The following is a 24,644-nucleotide window of genomic DNA, read 5'->3' as shown; positions in this document are numbered from 1 at the left end:
CACTCCACTATTTGACTGTTGTGCTGCATCAATCAATCAATCAATCAATCAATCAATCAATCAATCAATCAATCAATCAATCAATCAATCAGTGGCTGGCTCAGGTGCAGCTCTTTAACTTACCTAAAAGGGAGGGCGGAGAGAAGACAAGGAAGGTGAATGAGGTGTTCCAATGTGAAATGCCGGAAACACAGAAACACAGACGACACACAACAAGAGGTGGCAATCTATTCATTAATTGCATTTAATCAATGAGCTCATTATCACTCATGCATTGTCCAACAGGTGTTGAAATAATGGGATTAAAAGGGGAGATCCCTTCAGAAAGACAGAAACAATAGCAAAGACAAAAAACACTTTTGGAATCTGCTTTTAGTCAACACATAAGGAAAGGGTGCACCGGTCCTGGAAATACTGCAATACCAGGTCAATGCGTGGAGTGGACAGAGCAAGCTCTATTTCCATCTCCCTGTTCTAAAAATCCATTTAATATATGGTCCCCAGATAGGGGACGTATCAGATATTAAACTGATAAGAACAGATACTACACTTGATCTTAGCCAAAAGGCCGAGAAGCGATAACCCGAACGGGCCGCGCGTTGCCCGAGCCTGCCCGATACTGCTGTTCAGCCCTTGCAGCGATTCAGCCTACTTCTAGGCAATTCCATGGGGCCCTGCAGGCTCACACACTCACAGCTACACGGGAGGTGAATAAAGGCCGGAGAGGAAGCCAGACAGGATTTGCTTCTTTTGCTTGCACCACAATGCAGTGCTGAAAGAGGAGGAATCTACATAAAAACGCCTTCCTGGCAACGCCCAAATGCCCTGCTGCCATGCAGATAAACACTGGCAGCGGCAGCAAGTGCATGCCCACAGCCACCCCTTGTTCCTTCACACCTTGTATCAGCTGTAATCCAGTCCAGTCCAGTGCTGCCTGCTGAGCAGCACTGACCAACACTGCCTGGGCCCAGGCTTTTATCTCTGAGGCCCCATTATGATGTCAGAAAGCTGGCTCTGGAATCCTGAGGGCTCCACTATGACACGTGCAAAGTTCCGTCTGAACTTTATATAAGACGGTGAGGCTCAGTCAGTCACTCAGTGTTGCCTGAGAGGGCAACACTGCAACAGCCGGCCGCCAGGCTGTCTTTTTTTTGCACAGCTAGTTGCCTCCAGGAGGCCACAAGAGGGAGACAAGGGACTGCAAAATGGAAAATAGGCATCCACCAACTTTACAGACAACTTCTCCTTGCTCCTACAACCTCCATCCTTGCACAGTTTGTTATTCTTCTAGGTAACATAGTAACAAATCCAAATTGCTGCTCTCTTTGTAGGCAAGCAAGGCTTTGTTGCAACTGCAATTCTTACTTCTTCTTGAAATGTAGGGACGACAGTACATTCCATCACATCCATCTAGTGTACACAGGTAGGTCCATTGTGGCGGGCAGGCGAGCGGGCGGGCTGCTTTATTGGCTGTTTGCTGTTCCCCTACTCCACTCCACTATTTGACTGTTGTGCTGCATCAATCAATCAATCAATCAATCAATCAATCAATCAATCAATCAATCAATCAATCAATCAGTGGCTGGCTCAGGTGCAGCTCTTTAACTTACCTAAAAGGGAGGGCGGAGAGAAGACAAGGAAGGTGAATGAGGTGTTCCAATGTGAAATGCCGGAAACACAGAAACACAGACGACACACAACAAGAGGTGGCAATCTATTCATTAATTGCATTTAATCAATGAGCTCATTATCACTCATGCATTGTCCAACAGGTGTTGAAATAATGGGATTAAAAGGGGAGATCCCTTCAGAAAGACAGAAACAATAGCAAAGACAAAAAACACTTTTGGAATCTGCTTTTAGTCAACACATAAGGAAAGGGTGCACCGGTCCTGGAAATACTGCAATACCAGGTCAATGCGTGGAGTGGACAGAGCAAGCTCTATTTCCATCTCCCTGTTCTAAAAATCCATTTAATATATGGTCCCCAGATAGGGGACGTATCAGATATTAAACTGATAAGAACAGATACTACACTTGATCTTAGCCAAAAGGCCGAGAAGCGATAACCCGAACGGGCCGCGCGTTGCCCGAGCCTGCCCGATACTGCTGTTCAGCCCTTGCAGCGATTCAGCCTACTTCTAGGCAATTCCATGGGGCCCTGCAGGCTCACACACTCACAGCTACACGGGAGGTGAATAAAGGCCGGAGAGGAAGCCAGACAGGATTTGCTTCTTTTGCTTGCACCACAATGCAGTGCTGAAAGAGGAGGAATCTACATAAAAACGCCTTCCTGGCAACGCCCAAATGCCCTGCTGCCATGCAGATAAACACTGGCAGCGGCAGCAAGTGCATGCCCACAGCCACCCCTTGTTCCTTCACACCTTGTATCAGCTGTAATCCAGTCCAGTCCAGTGCTGCCTGCTGAGCAGCACTGACCAACACTGCCTGGGCCCAGGCTTTTATCTCTGAGGCCCCATTATGATGTCAGAAAGCTGGCTCTGGAATCCTGAGGGCTCCACTATGACACGTGCAAAGTTCCGTCTGAACTTTATATAAGACGGTGAGGCTCAGTCAGTCACTCAGTGTTGCCTGAGAGGGCAACACTGCAACAGCCGGCCGCCAGGCTGTCTTTTTTTTGCACAGCTAGTTGCCTCCAGGAGGCCACAAGAGGGAGACAAGGGACTGCAAAATGGAAAATAGGCATCCACCAACTTTACAGACAACTTCTCCTTGCTCCTACAACCTCCATCCTTGCACAGTTTGTTATACTTCTAGGTAACATAGTAACAAATCCAAATTGCTGCTCTCTTTGTAGGCAAGCAAGGCTTTGTTGCAACTGCAATTCTTACTTCTTCTTGAAATGTAGGGACGACAGTACATTCCATCACATCCATCTAGTGTACACAGGTAGGTCCATTGTGGCGGGCAGGCGAGCGGGCGGGCTGCTTTATTGGCTGTTTGCTGTTCCCCTACTCCACTCCACTATTTGACTGTTGTGCTGCATCAATCAATCAATCAATCAATCAATCAATCAATCAATCAATCAATCAATCAATCAGTGGCTGGCTCAGGTGCAGCTCTTTAACTTACCTAAAAGGGAGGGCGGAGAGAAGACAAGGAAGGTGAATGAGGTGTTCCAATGTGAAATGCCGGAAACACAGAAACACAGACGACACACAACAAGAGGTGGCAATCTATTCATTAATTGCATTTAATCAATGAGCTCATTATCACTCATGCATTGTCCAACAGGTGTTGAAATAATGGGATTAAAAGGGGAGATCCCTTCAGAAAGACAGAAACAATAGCAAAGACAAAAAACACTTTTGGAATCTGCTTTTAGTCAACACATAAGGAAAGGGTGCACCGGTCCTGGAAATACTGCAATACCAGGTCAATGCGTGGAGTGGACAGAGCAAGCTCTATTTCCATCTCCCTGTTCTAAAAATCCATTTAATATATGGTCCCCAGATAGGGGACGTATCAGATATTAAACTGATAAGAACAGATACTACACTTGATCTTAGCCAAAAGGCCGAGAAGCGATAACCCGAACGGGCCGCGCGTTGCCCGAGCCTGCCCGATACTGCTGTTCAGCCCTTGCAGCGATTCAGCCTATTTCTAGGCAATTCCATGGGGCCCTGCAGGCTCACACACTCACAGCTACACGGGAGGTGAATAAAGGCCGGAGAGGAAGCCAGACAGGATTTGCTTCTTTTGCTTGCACCACAATGCAGTGCTGAAAGAGGAGGAATCTACATAAAAACGCCTTCCTGGCAACGCCCAAATGCCCTGCTGCCATGCAGATAAACACTGGCAGCGGCAGCAAGTGCATGCCCACAGCCACCCCTTGTTCCTTCACACCTTGTATCAGCTGTAATCCAGTCCAGTCCAGTGCTGCCTGCTGAGCAGCACTGACCAACACTGCCTGGGCCCAGGCTTTTATCTCTGAGGCCCCATTATGATGTCAGAAAGCTGGCTCTGGAATCCTGAGGGCTCCACTATGACACGTGCAAAGTTCCGTCTGAACTTTATATAAGACGGTGAGGCTCAGTCAGTCACTCAGTGTTGCCTGAGAGGGCAACACTGCAACAGCCGGCCGCCAGGCTGTCTTTTTTTTGCACAGCTAGTTGCCTCCAGGAGGCCACAAGAGGGAGACAAGGGACTGCAAAATGGAAAATAGGCATCCACCAACTTTACAGACAACTTCTCCTTGCTCCTACAACCTCCATCCTTGCACAGTTTGTTATTCTTCTAGGTAACATAGTAACAAATCCAAATTGCTGCTCTCTTTGTAGGCAAGCAAGGCTTTGTTGCAACTGCAATTCTTACTTCTTCTTGAAATGTAGGGACGACAGTACATTCCATCACATCCATCTAGTGTACACAGGTAGGTCCATTGTGGCGGGCAGGCGAGCGGGCGGGCTGCTTTATTGGCTGTTTGCTGTTCCCCTACTCCACTCCACTATTTGACTGTTGTGCTGCATCAATCAATCAATCAATCAATCAATCAATCAATCAATCAATCAGTGGCTGGCTCAGGTGCAGCTCTTTAACTTACCTAAAAGGGAGGGCGGAGAGAAGACAAGGAAGGTGAATGAGGTGTTCCAATGTGAAATGCCGGAAACACAGAAACACAGACGACACACAACAAGAGGTGGCAATCTATTCATTAATTGCATTTAATCAATGAGCTCATTATCACTCATGCATTGTCCAACAGGTGTTGAAATAATGGGATTAAAAGGGGAGATCCCTTCAGAAAGACAGAAACAATAGCAAAGACAAAAAACACTTTTGGAATCTGCTTTTAGTCAACACATAAGGAAAGGGTGCACCGGTCCTGGAAATACTGCAATACCAGGTCAATGCGTGGAGTGGACAGAGCAAGCTCTATTTCCATCTCCCTGTTCTAAAAATCCATTTAATATATGGTCCCCAGATAGGGGACGTATCAGATATTAAACTGATAAGAACAGATACTACACTTGATCTTAGCCAAAAGGCCGAGAAGCGATAACCCGAACGGGCCGCGCGTTGCCCGAGCCTGCCCGATACTGCTGTTCAGCCCTTGCAGCGATTCAGCCTACTTCTAGGCAATTCCATGGGGCCCTGCAGGCTCACACACTCACAGCTACACGGGAGGTGAATAAAGGCCGGAGAGGAAGCCAGACAGGATTTGCTTCTTTTGCTTGCACCACAATGCAGTGCTGAAAGAGGAGGAATCTACATAAAAACGCCTTCCTGGCAACGCCCAAATGCCCTGCTGCCATGCAGATAAACACTGGCAGCGGCAGCAAGTGCATGCCCACAGCCACCCCTTGTTCCTTCACACCTTGTATCAGCTGTAATCCAGTCCAGTCCAGTGCTGCCTGCTGAGCAGCACTGACCAACACTGCCTGGGCCCAGGCTTTTATCTCTGAGGCCCCATTATGATGTCAGAAAGCTGGCTCTGGAATCCTGAGGGCTCCACTATGACACGTGCAAAGTTCCGTCTGAACTTTATATAAGACGGTGAGGCTCAGTCAGTCACTCAGTGTTGCCTGAGAGGGCAACACTGCAACAGCCGGCCGCCAGGCTGTCTTTTTTTTGCACAGCTAGTTGCCTCCAGGAGGCCACAAGAGGGAGACAAGGGACTGCAAAATGGAAAATAGGCATCCACCAACTTTACAGACAACTTCTCCTTGCTCCTACAACCTCCATACTTGCACAGTTTGTTATTCTTCTAGGTAACATAGTAACAAATCCAAATTGCTGCTCTCTTTGTAGGCAAGCAAGGCTTTGTTGCAACTGCAATTCTTACTTCTTCTTGAAATGTAGGGACGACAGTACATTCCATCACATCCATCTAGTGTACACAGGTAGGTCCATTGTGGCGGGCAGGCGAGCGGGCGGGCTGCTTTATTGGCTGTTTGCTGTTCCCCTACTCCACTCCACTATTTGACTGTTGTGCTGCATCAATCAATCAATCAATCAATCAATCAATCAATCAATCAATCAATCAATCAATCAGTGGCTGGCTCAGGTGCAGCTCTTTAACTTACCTAAAAGGGAGGGCGGAGAGAAGACAAGGAAGGTGAATGAGGTGTTCCAATGTGAAATGCCGGAAACACAGAAACACAGACGACACACAACAAGAGGTGGCAATCTATTCATTAATTGCATTTAATCAATGAGCTCATTATCACTCATGCATTGTCCAACAGGTGTTGAAATAATGGGATTAAAAGGGGAGATCCCTTCAGAAAGACAGAAACAATAGCAAAGACAAAAAACACTTTTGGAATCTGCTTTTAGTCAACACATAAGGAAAGGGTGCACCGGTCCTGGAAATACTGCAATACCAGGTCAATGCGTGGAGTGGACAGAGCAAGCTCTATTTCCATCTCCCTGTTCTAAAAATCCATTTAATATATGGTCCCCAGATAGGGGACGTATCAGATATTAAACTGATAAGAACAGATACTACACTTGATCTTAGCCAAAAGGCCGAGAAGCGATAACCCGAACGGGCCGCGCGTTGCCCGAGCCTGCCCGATACTGCTGTTCAGCCCTTGCAGCGATTCAGCCTACTTCTAGGCAATTCCATGGGGTCCTGCAGGCTCACACACTCACAGCTACACGGGAGGTGAATAAAGGCCGGAGAGGAAGCCAGACAGGATTTGCTTCTTTTGCTTGCACCACAATGCAGTGCTGAAAGAGGAGGAATCTACATAAAAACGCCTTCCTGGCAACGCCCAAATGCCCTGCTGCCATGCAGATAAACACTGGCAGCGGCAGCAAGTGCATGCCCACAGCCACCCCTTGTTCCTTCACACCTTGTATCAGCTGTAATCCAGTCCAGTCCAGTGCTGCCTGCTGAGCAGCACTGACCAACACTGCCTGGGCCCAGGCTTTTATCTCTGAGGCCCCATTATGATGTCAGAAAGCTGGCTCTGGAATCCTGAGGGCTCCACTATGACACGTGCAAAGTTCCGTCTGAACTTTATATAAGACGGTGAGGCTCAGTCAGTCACTCAGTGTTGCCTGAGAGGGCAACACTGCAACAGCCGGCCGCCAGGCTGTCTTTTTTTTGCACAGCTAGTTGCCTCCAGGAGGCCACAAGAGGGAGACAAGGGACTGCAAAATGGAAAATAGGCATCCACCAACTTTACAGACAACTTCTCCTTGCTCCTACAACCTCCATCCTTGCACAGTTTGTTATTCTTCTAGGTAACATAGTAACAAATCCAAATTGCTGCTCTCTTTGTAGGCAAGCAAGGCTTTGTTGCAACTGCAATTCTTACTTCTTCTTGAAATGTAGGGACGACAGTACATTCCATCACATCCATCTAGTGTACACAGGTAGGTCCATTGTGGCGGGCAGGCGAGCGGGCGGGCTGCTTTATTGGCTGTTTGCTGTTCCCCTACTCCACTCCACTATTTGACTGTTGTGCTGCATCAATCAATCAATCAATCAATCAATCAATCAATCAATCAATCAATCAATCAATCAATCAATCAGTGGCTGGCTCAGGTGCAGCTCTTTAACTTATCTAAAAGGGAGGGCGGAGAGAAGACAAGGAAGGTGAATGAGGTGTTCCAATGTGAAATGCCGGAAACACAGAAACACAGACGACACACAACAAGAGGTGGCAATCTATTCATTAATTGCATTTAATCAATGAGCTCATTATCACTCATGCATTGTCCAACAGGTGTTGAAATAATGGGATCAAAAGGGGAGATCCCTTCAGAAAGACAGAAACAATAGCAAAGACAAAAAACACTTTTGGAATCTGCTTTTAGTCAACACATAAGGAAAGGGTGCACCGGTCCTGGAAATACTGCAATACCAGGTCAATGCGTGGAGTGGACAGAGCAAGCTCTATTTCCATCTCCCTGTTCTAAAAATCCATTTAATATATGGTCCCCAGATAGGGGACGTATCAGATATTAAACTGATAAGAACAGATACTACACTTGATCTTAGCCAAAAGGCCGAGAAGCGATAACCCGAACGGGCCGCGCGTTGCCCGAGCCTGCCCGATACTGCTGTTCAGCCCTTGCAGCGATTCAGCCTACTTCTAGGCAATTCCATGGGGCCCTGCAGGCTCACACACTCACAGCTACACGGGAGGTGAATAAAGGCCGGAGAGGAAGCCAGACAGGATTTGCTTCTTTTGCTTGCACCACAATGCAGTGCTGAAAGAGGAGGAATCTACATAAAAACGCCTTCCTGGCAACGCCCAAATGCCCTGCTGCCATGCAGATAAACACTGGCAGCGGCAGCAAGTGCATGCCCACAGCCACCCCTTGTTCCTTCACACCTTGTATCAGCTGTAATCCAGTCCAGTCCAGTGCTGCCTGCTGAGCAGCACTGACCAACACTGCCTGGGCCCAGGCTTTTATCTCTGAGGCCCCATTATGATGTCAGAAAGCTGGCTCTGGAATCCTGAGGGCTCCACTATGACACGTGCAAAGTTCCGTCTGAACTTTATATAAGACGGTGAGGCTCAGTCAGTCACTCAGTGTTGCCTGAGAGGGCAACACTGCAACAGCCGGCCGCCAGGCTGTCTTTTTTTTGCACAGCTAGTTGCCTCCAGGAGGCCACAAGAGGGAGACAAGGGACTGCAAAATGGAAAATAGGCATCCACCAACTTTACAGACAACTTCTCCTTGCTCCTACAACCTCCATCCTTGCACAGTTTGTTATTCTTCTAGGTAACATAGTAACAAATCCAAATTGCTGCTCTCTTTGTAGGCAAGCAAGGCTTTGTTGCAACTGCAATTCTTACTTCTTCTTGAAATGTAGGGACGACAGTACATTCCATCACATCCATCTAGTGTACACAGGTAGGTCCATTGTGGCGGGCAGGCGAGCGGGCGGGCTGCTTTATTGGCTGTTTGCTGTTCCCCTACTCCACTCCACTATTTGACTGTTGTGCTGCATCAATCAATCAATCAATCAATCAATCAATCAATCAATCAATCAATCAGTGGCTGGCTCAGGTGCAGCTCTTTAACTTACCTAAAAGGGAGGGCGGAGAGAAGACAAGGAAGGTGAATGAGGTGTTCCAATGTGAAATGCCGGAAACACAGAAACACAGACGACACACAACAAGAGGTGGCAATCTATTCATTAATTGCATTTAATCAATGAGCTCATTATCACTCATGCATTGTCCAACAGGTGTTGAAATAATGGGATTAAAAGGGGAGATCCCTTCAGAAAGACAGAAACAATAGCAAAGACAAAAAACACTTTTGGAATCTGCTTTTAGTCAACACATAAGGAAAGGGTGCACCGGTCCTGGAAATACTGCAATACCAGGTCAATGCGTGGAGTGGACAGAGCAAGCTCTATTTCCGTCTCCCTGTTCTAAAAATCCATTTAATATATGGTCCCCAGATAGGGGACGTATCAGATATTAAACTGATAAGAACAGATACTACACTTGATCTTAGCCAAAAGGCCGAGAAGCGATAACCCGAACGGGCCGCGCGTTGCCCGAGCCTGCCCGATACTGCTGTTCAGCCCTTGCAGCGATTCAGCCTACTTCTAGGCAATTCCATGGGGCCCTGCAGGCTCACACACTCACAGCTACACGGGAGGTGAATAAAGGCCGGAGAGGAAGCCAGACAGGATTTGCTTCTTTTGCTTGCACCACAATGCAGTGCTGAAAGAGGAGGAATCTACATAAAAACGCCTTCCTGGCAACGCCCAAATGCCCTGCTGCCATGCAGATAAACACTGGCAGCGGCAGCAAGTGCATGCCCACAGCCACCCCTTGTTCCTTCACACCTTGTATCAGCTGTAATCCAGTCCAGTCCAGTGCTGCCTGCTGAGCAGCACTGACCAACACTGCCTGGGCCCAGGCTTTTATCTCTGAGGCCCCATTATGATGTCAGAAAGCTGGCTCTGGAATCCTGAGGGCTCCACTATGACACGTGCAAAGTTCCGTCTGAACTTTATATAAGACGGTGAGGCTCAGTCAGTCACTCAGTGTTGCCTGAGAGGGCAACACTGCAACAGCCGGCCGCCAGGCTGTCTTTTTTTTGCACAGCTAGTTGCCTCCAGGAGGCCACAAGAGGGAGACAAGGGACTGCAAAATGGAAAATAGGCATCCACCAACTTTACAGACAACTTCTCCTTGCTCCTACAACCTCCATACTTGCACAGTTTGTTATTCTTCTAGGTAACATAGTAACAAATCCAAATTGCTGCTCTCTTTGTAGGCAAGCAAGGCTTTGTTGCAACTGCAATTCTTACTTCTTCTTGAAATGTAGGGACGACAGTACATTCCATCACATCCATCTAGTGTACACAGGTAGGTCCATTGTGGCGGGCAGGCGAGCGGGCGGGCTGCTTTATTGGCTGTTTGCTGTTCCCCTACTCCACTCCACTATTTGACTGTTGTGCTGCATCAATCAATCAATCAATCAATCAATCAATCAATCAATCAGTGGCTGGCTCAGGTGCAGCTCTTTAACTTACCTAAAAGGGAGGGCGGAGAGAAGACAAGGAAGGTGAATGAGGTGTTCCAATGTGAAATGCCGGAAACACAGAAACACAGACGACACACAACAAGAGGTGGCAATCTATTCATTAATTGCATTTAATCAATGAGCTCATTATCACTCATGCATTGTCCAACAGGTGTTGAAATAATGGGATTAAAAGGGGAGATCCCTTCAGAAAGACAGAAACAATAGCAAAGACAAAAAACACTTTTGGAATCTGCTTTTAGTCAACACATAAGGAAAGGGTGCACCGGTCCTGGAAATACTGCAATACCAGGTCAATGCGTGGAGTGGACAGAGCAAGCTCTATTTCCATCTCCCTGTTCTAAAAATCCATTTAATATATGGTCCCCAGATAGGGGACGTATCAGATATTAAACTGATAAGAACAGATACTACACTTGATCTTAGCCAAAAGGCCGAGAAGCGATAACCCGAACGGGCCGCGCGTTGCCCGAGCCTGCCCGATACTGCTGTTCAGCCCTTGCAGCGATTCAGCCTACTTCTAGGCAATTCCATGGGGTCCTGCAGGCTCACACACTCACAGCTACACGGGAGGTGAATAAAGGCCGGAGAGGAAGCCAGACAGGATTTGCTTCTTTTGCTTGCACCACAATGCAGTGCTGAAAGAGGAGGAATCTACATAAAAACGCCTTCCTGGCAACGCCCAAATGCCCTGCTGCCATGCAGATAAACACTGGCAGCGGCAGCAAGTGCATGCCCACAGCCACCCCTTGTTCCTTCACACCTTGTATCAGCTGTAATCCAGTCCAGTCCAGTGCTGCCTGCTGAGCAGCACTGACCAACACTGCCTGGGCCCAGGCTTTTATCTCTGAGGCCCCATTATGATGTCAGAAAGCTGGCTCTGGAATCCTGAGGGCTCCACTATGACACGTGCAAAGTTCCGTCTGAACTTTATATAAGACGGTGAGGCTCAGTCAGTCACTTAGTGTTGCCTGAGAGGGCAACACTGCAACAGCCGGCCGCCAGGCTGTCTTTTTTTTGCACAGCTAGTTGCCTCCAGGAGGCCACAAGAGGGAGACAAGGGACTGCAAAATGGAAAATAGGCATCCACCAACTTTACAGACAACTTCTCCTTGCTCCTACAACCTCCATCCTTGCACAGTTTGTTATTCTTCTAGGTAACATAGTAACAAATCCAAATTGCTGCTCTCTTTGTAGGCAAGCAAGGCTTTGTTGCAACTGCAATTCTTACTTCTTCTTGAAATGTAGGGACGACAGTACATTCCATCACATCCATCTAGTGTACACAGGTAGGTCCATTGTGGCGGGCAGGCGAGCGGGCGGGCTGCTTTATTGGCTGTTTGCTGTTCCCCTACTCCACTCCACTATTTGACTGTTGTGCTGCATCAATCAATCAATCAATCAATCAATCAATCAATCAATCAATCAATCAGTGGCTGGCTCAGGTGCAGCTCTTTAACTTATCTAAAAGGGAGGGCGGAGAGAAGACAAGGAAGGTGAATGAGGTGTTCCAATGTGAAATGCCGGAAACACAGAAACACAGACGACACACAACAAGAGGTGGCAATCTATTCATTAATTGCATTTAATCAATGAGCTCATTATCACTCATGCATTGTCCAACAGGTGTTGAAATAATGGGATTAAAAGGGGAGATCCCTTCAGAAAGACAGAAACAATAGCAAAGACAAAAAACACTTTTGGAATCTGCTTTTAGTCAACACATAAGGAAAGGGTGCACCGGTCCTGGAAATACTGCAATACCAGGTCAATGCGTGGAGTGGACAGAGCAAGCTCTATTTCCATCTCCCTGTTCTAAAAATCCATTTAATATATGGTCCCCAGATAGGGGACGTATCAGATATTAAACTGATAAGAACAGATACTACACTTGATCTTAGCCAAAAGGCCGAGAAGCGATAACCCGAACGGGCCGCGCGTTGCCCGAGCCTGCCCGATACTGCTGTTCAGCCCTTGCAGCGATTCAGCCTACTTCTAGGCAATTCCATGGGGCCCTGCAGGCTCACACACTCACAGCTACACGGGAGGTGAATAAAGGCCGGAGAGGAAGCCAGACAGGATTTGCTTCTTTTGCTTGCACCACAATGCAGTGCTGAAAGAGGAGGAATCTACATAAAAACGCCTTCCTGGCAACGCCCAAATGCCCTGCTGCCATGCAGATAAACACTGGCAGCGGCAGCAAGTGCATGCCCACAGCCACCCCTTGTTCCTTCACACCTTGTATCAGCTGTAATCCAGTCCAGTCCAGTGCTGCCTGCTGAGCAGCACTGACCAACACTGCCTGGGCCCAGGCTTTTATCTCTGAGGCCCCATTATGATGTCAGAAAGCTGGCTCTGGAATCCTGAGGGCTCCACTATGACACGTGCAAAGTTCCGTCTGAACTTTATATAAGACGGTGAGGCTCAGTCAGTCACTCAGTGTTGCCTGAGAGGGCAACACTGCAACAGCCGGCCGCCAGGCTGTCTTTTTTTTGCACAGCTAGTTGCCTCCAGGAGGCCACAAGAGGGAGACAAGGGACTGCAAAATGGAAAATAGGCATCCACCAACTTTACAGACAACTTCTCCTTGCTCCTACAACCTCCATCCTTGCACAGTTTGTTATTCTTCTAGGTAACATAGTAACAAATCCAAATTGCTGCTCTCTTTGTAGGCAAGCAAGGCTTTGTTGCAACTGCAATTCTTACTTCTTCTTGAAATGTAGGGACGACAGTACATTCCATCACATCCATCTAGTGTACACAGGTAGGTCCATTGTGGCGGGCAGGCGAGCGGGCGGGCTGCTTTATTGGCTGTTTGCTGTTCCCCTACTCCACTCCACTATTTGACTGTTGTGCTGCATCAATCAATCAATCAATCAATCAATCAATCAATCAGTGGCTGGCTCAGGTGCAGCTCTTTAACTTACCTAAAAGGGAGGGCGGAGAGAAGACAAGGAAGGTGAATGAGGTGTTCCAATGTGAAATGCCGGAAACACAGAAACACAGACGACACACAACAAGAGGTGGCAATCTATTCATTAATTGCATTTAATCAATGAGCTCATTATCACTCATGCATTGTCCAACAGGTGTTGAAATAATGGGATTAAAAGGGGAGATCCCTTCAGAAAGACAGAAACAATAGCAAAGACAAAAAACACTTTTGGAATCTGCTTTTAGTCAACACATAAGGAAAGGGTGCACCGGTCCTGGAAATACTGCAATACCAGGTCAATGCGTGGAGTGGACAGAGCAAGCTCTATTTCCATCTCCCTGTTCTAAAAATCCATTTAATATATGGTCCCCAGATAGGGGACGTATCAGATATTAAACTGATAAGAACAGATACTACACTTGATCTTAGCCAAAAGGCCGAGAAGCGATAACCCGAACGGGCCGCGCGTTGCCCGAGCCTGCCCGATACTGCTGTTCAGCCCTTGCAGCGATTCAGCCTACTTCTAGGCAATTCCATGGGGCCCTGCAGGCTCACACACTCACAGCTACACGGGAGGTGAATAAAGGCCGGAGAGGAAGCCAGACAGGATTTGCTTCTTTTGCTTGCACCACAATGCAGTGCTGAAAGAGGAGGAATCTACATAAAAACGCCTTCCTGGCAACGCCCAAATGCCCTGCTGCCATGCAGATAAACACTGGCAGCGGCAGCAAGTGCATGCCCACAGCCACCCCTTGTTCCTTCACACCTTGTATCAGCTGTAATCCAGTCCAGTCCAGTGCTGCCTGCTGAGCAGCACTGACCAACACTGCCTGGGCCCAGGCTTTTATCTCTGAGGCCCCATTATGATGTCAGAAAGCTGGCTCTGGAATCCTGAGGGCTCCACTATGACACGTGCAAAGTTCCGTCTGAACTTTATATAAGACGGTGAGGCTCAGTCAGTCACTCAGTGTTGCCTGAGAGGGCAACACTGCAACAGCCGGCCGCCAGGCTGTCTTTTTTTTGCACAGCTAGTTGCCTCCAGGAGGCCACAAGAGGGAGACAAGGGACTGCAAAATGGAAAATAGGCATCCACCAACTTTACAGACAACTTCTCCTTGCTCCTACAACCTCCATCCTTGCACAGTTTGTTATTCTTCTAGGTAACATAGTAACAAATCCAAATTGCTGCTCTCTTTGTAGGCAAGCAAGGCTTTGTTGCAACTGCAATTCTTACTTCTTCTTGAAATGTAGGGACGACAGTACATTCCATCACATCCATCTAGTGTACACAGGTAGGTCCATTGTGGCGGGCAGGCGAGCGGGCGGGCTGCTTTATTGGCTGTTTGCTGTTCCCCTACTCCACTCCACTATTTGACTGTTGTGCTGCATCAATCAATCAATCAATCAATCAATCAATCAATCAATCAATCAATCAATCAATCAATCAATCAATCAGTGGCTGGCTCAGGTGCAGCTCTTTAACTTACCTAAAAGGGAGGGCGGAGAGAAGACAAGGAAGGTGAATGAGGTGTTCCAATGTGAAATGCCGGAAACACAGAAACACAGACGACACACAACAAGAGGTGGCAATCTATTCATTAATTGCATTTAATCAATGAGCTCATTATCACTCATGCATTGTCCAACAGGTGTTGAAATAATGGGATTAAAAGGGGAGATCCCTTCAGAAAGACAGAAACAATAGCAAAGACAAAAAACACTTTTGGAATCTGCTTTTAGTCAACACATAAGGAAAGGGTGCACCGGTCCTGGAAATACTGCAATACCAGGTCAATGCGTGGAGTGGACAGAGCAAGCTCTATTTCCATCTCCCTGTTCTAAAAATCCATTTAATATATGGTCCCCAGATAGGGGACGTATCAGATATTAAACTGATAAGAACAGATACTACACTTGATCTTAGCCAAAAGGCCGAGAAGCGATAACCCGAACGGGCCGCGCGTTGCCCGAGCCTGCCCGATACTGCTGTTCAGCCCTTGCAGCGATTCAGCCTACTTCTAGGCAATTCCATGGGGCCCTGCAGGCTCACACACTCACAGCTACACGGGAGGTGAATAAAGGCCGGAGAGGAAGCCAGACAGGATTTGCTTCTTTTGCTTGCACCACAATGCAGTGCTGAAAGAGGAGGAATCTACATAAAAACGCCTTCCTGGCAACGCCCAAATGCCCTGCTGCCATGCAGATAAACACTGGCAGCGGCAGCAAGTGCATGCCCACAGCCACCCCTTGTTCCTTCACACCTTGTATCAGCTGTAATCCAGTCCAGTCCAGTGCTGCCTGCTGAGCAGCACTGACCAACACTGCCTGGGCCCAGGCTTTTATCTCTGAGGCCCCATTATGATGTCAGAAAGCTGGCTCTGGAATCCTGAGGGCTCCACTATGACACGTGCAAAGTTCCGTCTGAACTTTATATAAGACGGTGAGGCTCAGTCAGTCACTCAGTGTTGCCTGAGAGGGCAACACTGCAACAGCCGGCCGCCAGGCTGTCTTTTTTTTGCACAGCTAGTTGCCTCCAGGAGGCCACAAGAGGGAGACAAGGGACTGCAAAATGGAAAATAGGCATCCACCAACTTTACAGACAACTTCTCCTTGCTCCTACAACCTCCATCCTTGCACAGTTTGTTATTCTTCTAGGTAACATAGTAACAAATCCAAATTGCTGCTCTCTTTGTAGGCAAGCAAGGCTTTGTTGCAACTGCAATTCTTACTTCTTCTTGAAATGTAGGGACGACAGTACATTCCATCACATCCATCTAGTGTACACAGGTAGGTCCATTGTGGCGGGCAGGCGAGCGGGCGGGCTGCTTTATTGGCTGTTTGCTGTTCCCCTACTCCACTCCACTATTTGACTGTTGTGCTGCATCAATCAATCAATCAATCAATCAATCAATCAATCAATCAATCAGTGGCTGGCTCAGGTGCAGCTCTTTAACTTACCTAAAAGGGAGGGCGGAGAGAAGACAAGGAAGGTGAATGAGGTGTTCCAATGTGAAATGCCGGAAACACAGAAACACAGACGACACACAACAAGAGGTGGCAATCTATTCATTAATTGCATTTAATCAATGAGCTCATTATCACTCATGCATTGTCCAACAGGTGTTGAAATAATGGGATTAAAAGGGGAGATCCCTTCAGAAAGACAGAAACAATAGCAAAGACAAAAAACACTTTTGGAATCTGCTTTTAGTCAACACATAAGGAAAGGGTGCACCGGTCCTGGAAATACTGCAATACCAGGTCAATGCGTGGAGTGGACAGAGCAAGCTCTATTTCCATCTCCCTGTTCTAAAAATCCATTTAATATATGGTCCCCAGATAGGGGACGTATCAGATATTAAACTGATAAGAACAGATACTACACTTGATCTTAGCCAAAAGGCCGAGAAGCGATAACCCGAACGGGCCGCGCGTTGCCCGAGCCTGCCCGATACTGCTGTTCAGCCCTTGCAGCGATTCAGCCTACTTCTAGGCAATTCCATGGGGCCCTGCAGGCTCACACACTCACAGCTACACGGGAGGTGAATAAAGGCCGGAGAGGAAGCCAGACAGGATTTGCTTCTTTTGCTTGCACCACAATGCAGTGCTGAAAGAGGAGGAATCTACATAAAAACGCCTTCCTGGCAACGCCCAAATGCCCTGCTGCCATGCAGATAAACACTGGCAGCGGCAGCAAGTGCATGCCCACAGCCACCCCTTGTTCCTTCACACCTTGTATCAGCTGTAATCCAGTCCAGTCCAGTGCTGCCTGCTGAGCAGCACTGACCAACACTGCCTGGGCCCAGGCTTTTATCTCTGAGGCCCCATTATGATGTCAGAAAGCTGGCTCTGGAATCCTGAGGGCTCCACTATGACACGTGCAAAGTTCCGTCTGAACTTTATATAAGACGGTGAGGCTCAGTCAGTCACTCAGTGTTGCCTGAGAGGGCAACACTGCAACAGCCGGCCGCCAGGCTGTCTTTTTTTTGCACAGCTAGTTGCCTCCAGGAGGCCACAAGAGGGAGACAAGGGACTGCAAAATGGAAAATAGGCATCCACCAACTTTACAGACAACTTCTCCTTGCTCCTACAACCTCCATCCTTGCACAGTTTGTTATTCTTCTAGGTAACATAGTAACAAATCCAAATTGCTGCTCTCTTTGTAGGCAAGCAAGGCTTTGTTGCAACTGCAATTCTTACTTCTTCTTGAAATGTAGGGACGACAGTACATTCCATCACATCCATCTAGTGTACACAGGTAGGTCCATTGTGGCGGGCAGGCGAGCGGGCGGGCTGCTTTATTGGCTGTTTGCTGTTCCCCTACTCCACTCCACTATTTGACTGTTGTGCTGCATCAATCAATCAATCAATCAATCAATCAATCAATCAATCAATCAATCAATCAATCAGTGGCTGGCTCAGGTGCAGCTCTTTAACTTACCTAAAAGGGAGGGCGGAGAGAAGACAAGGAAGGTGAATGAGGTGTTCCAATGTGAAATGCCGGAAACACAGAAACACAGACGACACACAACAAGAGGTGGCAATCTATTCATTAATTGCATTTAATCAATGAGCTCATTATCACTCATGCATTGTCCAACAGGTGTTGAAATAATGGGATTAAAAGGGGAGATCCCTTCAGAAAGACAGAAACAATAGCAAAGACAAAAAACACTTTTGGAATCTGCTTTTAGTCAACACATAAGGAAAGGGTGCACCGGTCCTGGAAATACTGCAATACCAGGTCAATGCGTGGAGTGGACAGAGCAAGCTCTATTTCCATCTCCCTGTTCTAAAAATCCATTTAATATATGGTCCCCAGATAGGGGACGTATCAGATATTAAACTGATAAGAACAGATACTACACTTGATCTTAGCCAAAAGGCCGAGAAGCGATAACCCGAACGGGCCGCGCGTTGCCCGAGCCTGCCCGATACTGCTGTTCAGCCCTTGCAGCGATTCAGCCTACTTCTAGGCAATTCCATGGGGCCCTGCAGGCTCACACACTCACAGCTACACGGGAGGTGAATAAAGGCCGGAGAGGAAGCCAGACAGGATTTGCTTCTTTTGCTTGCACCACAATGCAGTGCTGAAAGAGGAGGAATCTACATAAAAACGCCTTCCTGGCAACGCCCAAATGCCCTGCTGCCATGCAGATAAACACTGGCAGCGGCAGCAAGTGCATGCCCACAGCCACCCCTTGTTCCTTCACACCTTGTATCAGCTGTAATTCAGTCCAGTCCAGTGCTGCCTGCTGAGCAGCACTGACCAACACTGCCTGGGCCCAGGCTTTTATCTCTGAGGCCCCATTATGATGTCAGAAAGCTGGCTCTGGAATCCTGAGGGCTCCACTATGACACGTGCAAAGTTCCGTCTGAACTTTATATAAGACGGTGAGGCTCAGTCAGTCACTCAGTGTTGCCTGAGAGGGCAACACTGCAACAGCCGGCCGCCAGGCTGTCTTTTTTTTGCACAGCTAGTTGCCTCCAGGAGGCCACAAGAGGGAGACAAGGGACTGCAAAATGGAAAATAGGCATCCACCAACTTTACAGACAACTTCTCCTTGCTCCTACAACCTCCATCCTTGCACAGTTTGTTATTCTTCTAGGTAACATAGTAACAAATCCAAATTGCTGCTCTCTTTGTAGGCAAGCAAGGCTTTGTTGCAACTGCAATTCTTACTTCTTCTTGAAATGTAGGGACGACAGTACATTCCATCACATCCATCTAGTGTACACAGGTAGGTCCATTGTGGCGGGCAGGCGAGCGGGCGGGCTGCTTTATTGGCTGTTTGCTGTTCCCCTACTCCACTCCACTATTTGACTGTTGTGCTGCATCAATCAATCAATCAATCAATCAATCAATCAATCAATCAATCAATCAATCAATCAATCAATCAGTGGCTGGCTCAGGTGCAGCTCTTTAACTTACCTAAAAGGGAGGGCGGAGAGAAGACAAGGAAGGTGAATGAGGTGTTCCAATGTGAAATGCCGGAAACACAGAAACACAGACGACACACAACAAGAGGTGGCAATCTATTCATTAATTGCATTTAATCAATGAGCTCATTATCACTCATGCATTGTCCAACAGGTGTTGAAATAATGGGATTAAAAGGGGAGATCCCTTCAGAAAGACAGAAACAATAGCAAAGACAAAAAACACTTTTGGAATCTGCTTTTAGTCAACACATAAGGAAAGGGTGCACCGGTCCTGGAAATACTGCAATACCAGGTCAATGCGTGGAGTGGACAGAGCAAGCTCTATTTCCATCTCCCTGTTCTAAAAATCCATTTAATATATGGTCCCCAGATAGGGGACGTATCAGATATTAAACTGATAAGAACAGATACTACACTTGATCTTAGCCAAAAGGCCGAGAAGCGATAACCCGAACGGGCCGCGCGTTGCCCGAGCCTGCCCGATACTGCTGTTCAGCCCTTGCAGCGATTCAGCCTACTTCTAGGCAATTCCATGGGGCCCTGCAGGCTCACACACTCACAGCTACACGGGAGGTGAATAAAGGCCGGAGAGGAAGCCAGACAGGATTTGCTTCTTTTGCTTGCACCACAATGCAGTGCTGAAAGAGGAGGAATCTACATAAAAACGCCTTCCTGGCAACGCCCAAATGCCCTGCTGCCATGCAGATAAACACTGGCAGCGGCAGCAAGTGCATGCCCACAGCCACCCCTTGTTCCTTCACACCTTGTATCAGCTGTAATCCAGTCCAGTCCAGTGCTGCCTGCTGAGCAGCACTGACCAACACTGCCTGGGCCCAGGCTTTTATCTCTGAGGCCCCATTATGATGTCAGAAAGCTGGCTCTGGAATCCTGAGGGCTCCACTATGACACGTGCAAAGTTCCGTCTGAACTTTATATAAGACGGTGAGGCTCAGTCAGTCACTCAGTGTTGCCTGAGAGGGCAACACTGCAACAGCCGGCCGCCAGGCTGTCTTTTTTTTGCACAGCTAGTTGCCTCCAGGAGGCCACAAGAGGGAGACAAGGGACTGCAAAATGGAAAATAGGCATCCACCAACTTTACAGACAACTTCTCCTTGCTCCTACAACCTCCATCCTTGCACAGTTTGTTATTCTTCTAGGTAACATAGTAACAAATCCAAATTGCTGCTCTCTTTGTAGGCAAGCAAGGCTTTGTTGCAACTGCAATTCTTACTTCTTCTTGAAATGTAGGGACGACAGTACATTCCATCACATCCATCTAGTGTACACAGGTAGGTCCATTGTGGCGGGCAGGCGAGCGGGCGGGCTGCTTTATTGGCTGTTTGCTGTTCCCCTACTCCACTCCACTATTTGACTGTTGTGCTGCATCAATCAATCAATCAATCAATCAATCAATCAATCAATCAATCAATCAATCAATCAATCAATCAATCAATCAATCAATCAGTGGCTGGCTCAGGTGCAGCTCTTTAACTTACCTAAAAGGGAGGGCGGAGAGAAGACAAGGAAGGTGAATGAGGTGTTCCAATGTGAAATGCCGGAAACACAGAAACACAGACGACACACAACAAGAGGTGGCAATCTATTCATTAATTGCATTTAATCAATGAGCTCATTATCACTCATGCATTGTCCAACAGGTGTTGAAATAATGGGATTAAAAGGGGAGATCCCTTCAGAAAGACAGAAACAATAGCAAAGACAAAAAACACTTTTGGAATCTGCTTTTAGTCAACACATAAGGAAAGGGTGCACCGGTCCTGGAAATACTGCAATACCAGGTCAATGCGTGGAGTGGACAGAGCAAGCTCTATTTCCATCTCCCTGTTCTAAAAATCCATTTAATATATGGTCCCCAGATAGGGGACGTATCAGATATTAAACTGATAAGAACAGATACTACACTTGATCTTAGCCAAAAGGCCGAGAAGCGATAACCCGAACGGGCCGCGCGTTGCCCGAGCCTGCCCGATACTGCTGTTCAGCCCTTGCAGCGATTCAGCCTACTTCTAGGCAATTCCATGGGGCCCTGCAGGCTCACACACTCACAGCTACACGGGAGGTGAATAAAGGCCGGAGAGGAAGCCAGACAGGATTTGCTTCTTTTGCTTGCACCACAATGCAGTGCTGAAAGAGGAGGAATCTACATAAAAACGCCTTCCTGGCAACGCCCAAATGCCCTGCTGCCATGCAGATAAACACTGGCAGCGGCAGCAAGTGCATGCCCACAGCCACCCCTTGTTCCTTCACACCTTGTATCAGCTGTAATCCAGTCCAGTCCAGTGCTGCCTGCTGAGCAGCACTGACCAACACTGCCTGGGCCCAGGCTTTTATCTCTGAGGCCCCATTATGATGTCAGAAAGCTGGCTCTGGAATCCTGAGGGCTCCACTATGACACGTGCAAAGTTCCGTCTGAACTTTATATAAGACGGTGAGGCTCAGTCAGTCACTCAGTGTTGCCTGAGAGGGCAACACTGCAACAGCCGGCCGCCAGGCTGTCTTTTTTTTGCACAGCTAGTTGCCTCCAGGAGGCCACAAGAGGGAGACAAGGGACTGCAAAATGGAAAATAGGCATCCACCAACTTTACAGACAACTTCTCCTTGCTCCTACAACCTCCATCCTTGCACAGTTTGTTATTCTTCTAGGTAACATAGTAACAAATCCAAATTGCTGCTCTCTTTGTAGGCAAGCAAGGCTTTGTTGCAACTGCAATTCTTACTTCTTCTTGAAATGTAGGGACGACAGTACATTCCATCACATCCATCTAGTGTACACAGGTAGGTCCATTGTGGCGGGCAGGCGAGCGGGCGGGCTGCTTTATTGGCTGTTTGCTGTTCCCCTACTCCACTCCACTATTTGACTGTTGTGCTGCATCAATCAATCAATCAATCAATCAATCAATCAATCAATCAATCAATCAGTGGCTGGCTCAGGTGCAGCTCTTTAACTTACCTAAAAGGGAGGGCGGAGAGAAGACAAGGAAGGTGAATGAGGTGTTCCAATGTGAAATGCCGGAAACACAGAAACACAGACGACACACAACAAGAGGTGGCAATCTATTCATTAATTGCATTTAATCAATGAGCTCATTATCACTCATGCATTGTCCAACAGGTGTTGAAATAATGGGATTAAAAGGGGAGATCCCTTCAGAAAGACAGAAACAATAGCAAAGACAAAAAACACTTTTGGAATCTGCTTTTAGTCAACACATAAGGAAAGGGTGCACCGGTCCTGGAAATACTGCAATACCAGGTCAATGCGTGGAGTGGACAGAGCAAGCTCTATTTCCATCTCCCTGTTCTAAAAATCCATTTAATATATGGTCCCCAGATAGGGGACGTATCAGATATTAAACTGATAAGAACAGATACTACACTTGATCTTAGCCAAAAGGCCGAGAAGCGATAACCCGAACGGGCCGCGCGTTGCCCGAGCCTGCCCGATACTGCTGTTCAGCCCTTGCAGCGATTCAGCCTACTTCTAGGCAATTCCATGGGGCCCTGCAGGCTCACACACTCACAGCTACACGGGAGGTGAATAAAGGCCGGAGAGGAAGCCAGACAGGATTTGCTTCTTTTGCTTGCACCACAATGCAGTGCTGAAAGAGGAGGAATCTACATAAAAACGCCTTCCTGGCAACGCCCAAATGCCCTGCTGCCATGCAGATAAACACTGGCAGCGGCAGCAAGTGCATGCCCACAGCCACCCCTTGTTCCTTCACACCTTGTATCAGCTGTAATCCAGTCCAGTCCAGTGCTGCCTGCTGAGCAGCACTGACCAACACTGCCTGGGCCCAGGCTTTTATCTCTGAGGCCCCATTATGATGTCAGAAAGCTGGCTCTGGAATCCTGAGGGCTCCACTATGACACGTGCAAAGTTCCGTCTGAACTTTATATAAGACGGTGAGGCTCAGTCAGTCACTCAGTGTTGCCTGAGAGGGCAACACTGCAACAGCCGGCCGCCAGGCTGTCTTTTTTTTGCACAGCTAGTTGCCTCCAGGAGGCCACAAGAGGGAGACAAGGGACTGCAAAATGGAAAATAGGCATCCACCAACTTTACAGACAACTTCTCCTTGCTCCTACAACCTCCATCCTTGCACAGTTTGTTATTCTTCTAGGTAACATAGTAACAAATCCAAATTGCTGCTCTCTTTGTAGGCAAGCAAGGCTTTGTTGCAACTGCAATTCTTACTTCTTCTTGAAATGTAGGGACGACAGTACATTCCATTACATCCATCTAGTGTACACAGGTAGGTCCATTGTGGCGGGCAGGCGAGCGGGCGGGCTGCTTTATTGGCTGTTTGCTGTTCCCCTACTCCACTCCACTATTTGACTGTTGTGCTGCATCAATCAATCAATCAATCAATCAATCAATCAATCAATCAATCAATCAATCAGTGGCTGGCTCAGGTGCAGCTCTTTAACTTACCTAAAAGGGAGGGCGGAGAGAAGACAAGGAAGGTGAATGAGGTGTTCCAATGTGAAATGCCGGAAACACAGAAACACAGACGACACACAACAAGAGGTGGCAATCTATTCATTAATTGCATTTAATCAATGAGCTCATTATCACTCATGCATTGTCCAACAGGTGTTGAAATAATGGGATTAAAAGGGGAGATCCCTTCAGAAAGACAGAAACAATAGCAAAGACAAAAAACACTTTTGGAATCTGCTTTTAGTCAACACATAAGGAAAGGGTGCACCGGTCCTGGAAATACTGCAATACCAGGTCAATGCGTGGAGTGGACAGAGCAAGCTCTATTTCCATCTCCCTGTTCTAAAAATCCATTTAATATATGGTCCCCAGATAGGGGACGTATCAGATATTAAACTGATAAGAACAGATACTACACTTGATCTTAGCCAAAAGGCCGAGAAGCGATAACCCGAACGGGCCGCGCGTTGCCCGAGCCTGCCCGATACTGCTGTTCAGCCCTTGCAGCGATTCAGCCTACTTCTAGGCAATTCCATGGGGCCCTGCAGGCTCACACACTCACAGCTACACGGGAGGTGAATAAAGGCCGGAGAGGAAGCCAGACAGGATTTGCTTCTTTTGCTTGCACCACAATGCAGTGCTGAAAGAGGAGGAATCTACATAAAAACGCCTTCCTGGCAACGCCCAAATGCCCTGCTGCCATGCAGATAAACACTGGCAGCGGCAGCAAGTGCATGCCCACAGCCACCCCTTGTTCCTTCACACCTTGTATCAGCTGTAATCCAGTCCAGTCCAGTGCTGCCTGCTGAGCAGCAC

At 47.7% G+C, this 24,644-nt stretch overlaps 17 non-coding genes across 17 annotated transcripts; all 17 read right to left on the bottom strand.

Annotated features, from left to right (window-relative positions):
* Positions 1 to 389: 389 nt before the first annotated feature.
* Positions 390 to 580, bottom strand: LOC142708562 (U2 spliceosomal RNA). Its single transcript, XR_012868868.1, has one exon. It is a non-coding gene; the product is annotated as a U2 spliceosomal RNA (small nuclear RNA).
* A 1,296-nt stretch (positions 581 to 1,876) lies between these two features.
* Positions 1,877 to 2,067, bottom strand: LOC142708560 (U2 spliceosomal RNA). The gene has a single exon (XR_012868866.1). It is a non-coding gene; the product is annotated as a U2 spliceosomal RNA (small nuclear RNA).
* A 1,292-nt stretch (positions 2,068 to 3,359) lies between these two features.
* On the bottom strand, positions 3,360 to 3,550 carry LOC142708559 (U2 spliceosomal RNA). The gene has a single exon (XR_012868865.1). It is a non-coding gene; the product is annotated as a U2 spliceosomal RNA (small nuclear RNA).
* Positions 3,551 to 4,830: 1,280 nt separating this feature from the next.
* Positions 4,831 to 5,021, bottom strand: LOC142708558 (U2 spliceosomal RNA). Its single transcript, XR_012868864.1, has one exon. It is a non-coding gene; the product is annotated as a U2 spliceosomal RNA (small nuclear RNA).
* Positions 5,022 to 6,313: 1,292 nt separating this feature from the next.
* Positions 6,314 to 6,504, bottom strand: LOC142708557 (U2 spliceosomal RNA). The gene has a single exon (XR_012868863.1). It is a non-coding gene; the product is annotated as a U2 spliceosomal RNA (small nuclear RNA).
* A 1,300-nt stretch (positions 6,505 to 7,804) lies between these two features.
* LOC142708555 (U2 spliceosomal RNA) lies at positions 7,805 to 7,995 on the bottom strand. Its single transcript, XR_012868862.1, has one exon. It is a non-coding gene; the product is annotated as a U2 spliceosomal RNA (small nuclear RNA).
* Positions 7,996 to 9,279: 1,284 nt separating this feature from the next.
* LOC142708600 (U2 spliceosomal RNA) lies at positions 9,280 to 9,470 on the bottom strand. The gene has a single exon (XR_012868902.1). It is a non-coding gene; the product is annotated as a U2 spliceosomal RNA (small nuclear RNA).
* Positions 9,471 to 10,746: 1,276 nt separating this feature from the next.
* LOC142708554 (U2 spliceosomal RNA) lies at positions 10,747 to 10,937 on the bottom strand. The gene has a single exon (XR_012868861.1). It is a non-coding gene; the product is annotated as a U2 spliceosomal RNA (small nuclear RNA).
* A 1,284-nt stretch (positions 10,938 to 12,221) lies between these two features.
* Positions 12,222 to 12,412, bottom strand: LOC142708553 (U2 spliceosomal RNA). The gene has a single exon (XR_012868860.1). It is a non-coding gene; the product is annotated as a U2 spliceosomal RNA (small nuclear RNA).
* Positions 12,413 to 13,684: 1,272 nt separating this feature from the next.
* On the bottom strand, positions 13,685 to 13,875 carry LOC142708552 (U2 spliceosomal RNA). The gene has a single exon (XR_012868859.1). It is a non-coding gene; the product is annotated as a U2 spliceosomal RNA (small nuclear RNA).
* Positions 13,876 to 15,179: 1,304 nt separating this feature from the next.
* Positions 15,180 to 15,370, bottom strand: LOC142708551 (U2 spliceosomal RNA). Its single transcript, XR_012868858.1, has one exon. It is a non-coding gene; the product is annotated as a U2 spliceosomal RNA (small nuclear RNA).
* A 1,280-nt stretch (positions 15,371 to 16,650) lies between these two features.
* LOC142708550 (U2 spliceosomal RNA) lies at positions 16,651 to 16,841 on the bottom strand. Its single transcript, XR_012868857.1, has one exon. It is a non-coding gene; the product is annotated as a U2 spliceosomal RNA (small nuclear RNA).
* A 1,292-nt stretch (positions 16,842 to 18,133) lies between these two features.
* On the bottom strand, positions 18,134 to 18,324 carry LOC142708598 (U2 spliceosomal RNA). Its single transcript, XR_012868900.1, has one exon. It is a non-coding gene; the product is annotated as a U2 spliceosomal RNA (small nuclear RNA).
* A 1,300-nt stretch (positions 18,325 to 19,624) lies between these two features.
* Positions 19,625 to 19,815, bottom strand: LOC142708586 (U2 spliceosomal RNA). The gene has a single exon (XR_012868889.1). It is a non-coding gene; the product is annotated as a U2 spliceosomal RNA (small nuclear RNA).
* A 1,316-nt stretch (positions 19,816 to 21,131) lies between these two features.
* On the bottom strand, positions 21,132 to 21,322 carry LOC142708574 (U2 spliceosomal RNA). Its single transcript, XR_012868878.1, has one exon. It is a non-coding gene; the product is annotated as a U2 spliceosomal RNA (small nuclear RNA).
* Positions 21,323 to 22,606: 1,284 nt separating this feature from the next.
* Positions 22,607 to 22,797, bottom strand: LOC142708561 (U2 spliceosomal RNA). The gene has a single exon (XR_012868867.1). It is a non-coding gene; the product is annotated as a U2 spliceosomal RNA (small nuclear RNA).
* Positions 22,798 to 24,085: 1,288 nt separating this feature from the next.
* On the bottom strand, positions 24,086 to 24,276 carry LOC142708548 (U2 spliceosomal RNA). Its single transcript, XR_012868856.1, has one exon. It is a non-coding gene; the product is annotated as a U2 spliceosomal RNA (small nuclear RNA).
* Between the last annotated feature and the right edge of the window lie 368 nt (positions 24,277 to 24,644).

Source organism: Rhinoderma darwinii, unplaced genomic scaffold, assembly GCF_050947455.1.
Source record: "Rhinoderma darwinii isolate aRhiDar2 unplaced genomic scaffold, aRhiDar2.hap1 Scaffold_4009, whole genome shotgun sequence".
In the NCBI taxonomy this organism is placed as follows: domain Eukaryota; kingdom Metazoa; phylum Chordata; class Amphibia; order Anura; family Rhinodermatidae; genus Rhinoderma; species Rhinoderma darwinii.
The sequence above is the reverse complement of the archived record's forward strand: the minus strand, read 5'-3'. Positions and strand labels throughout refer to the sequence as shown.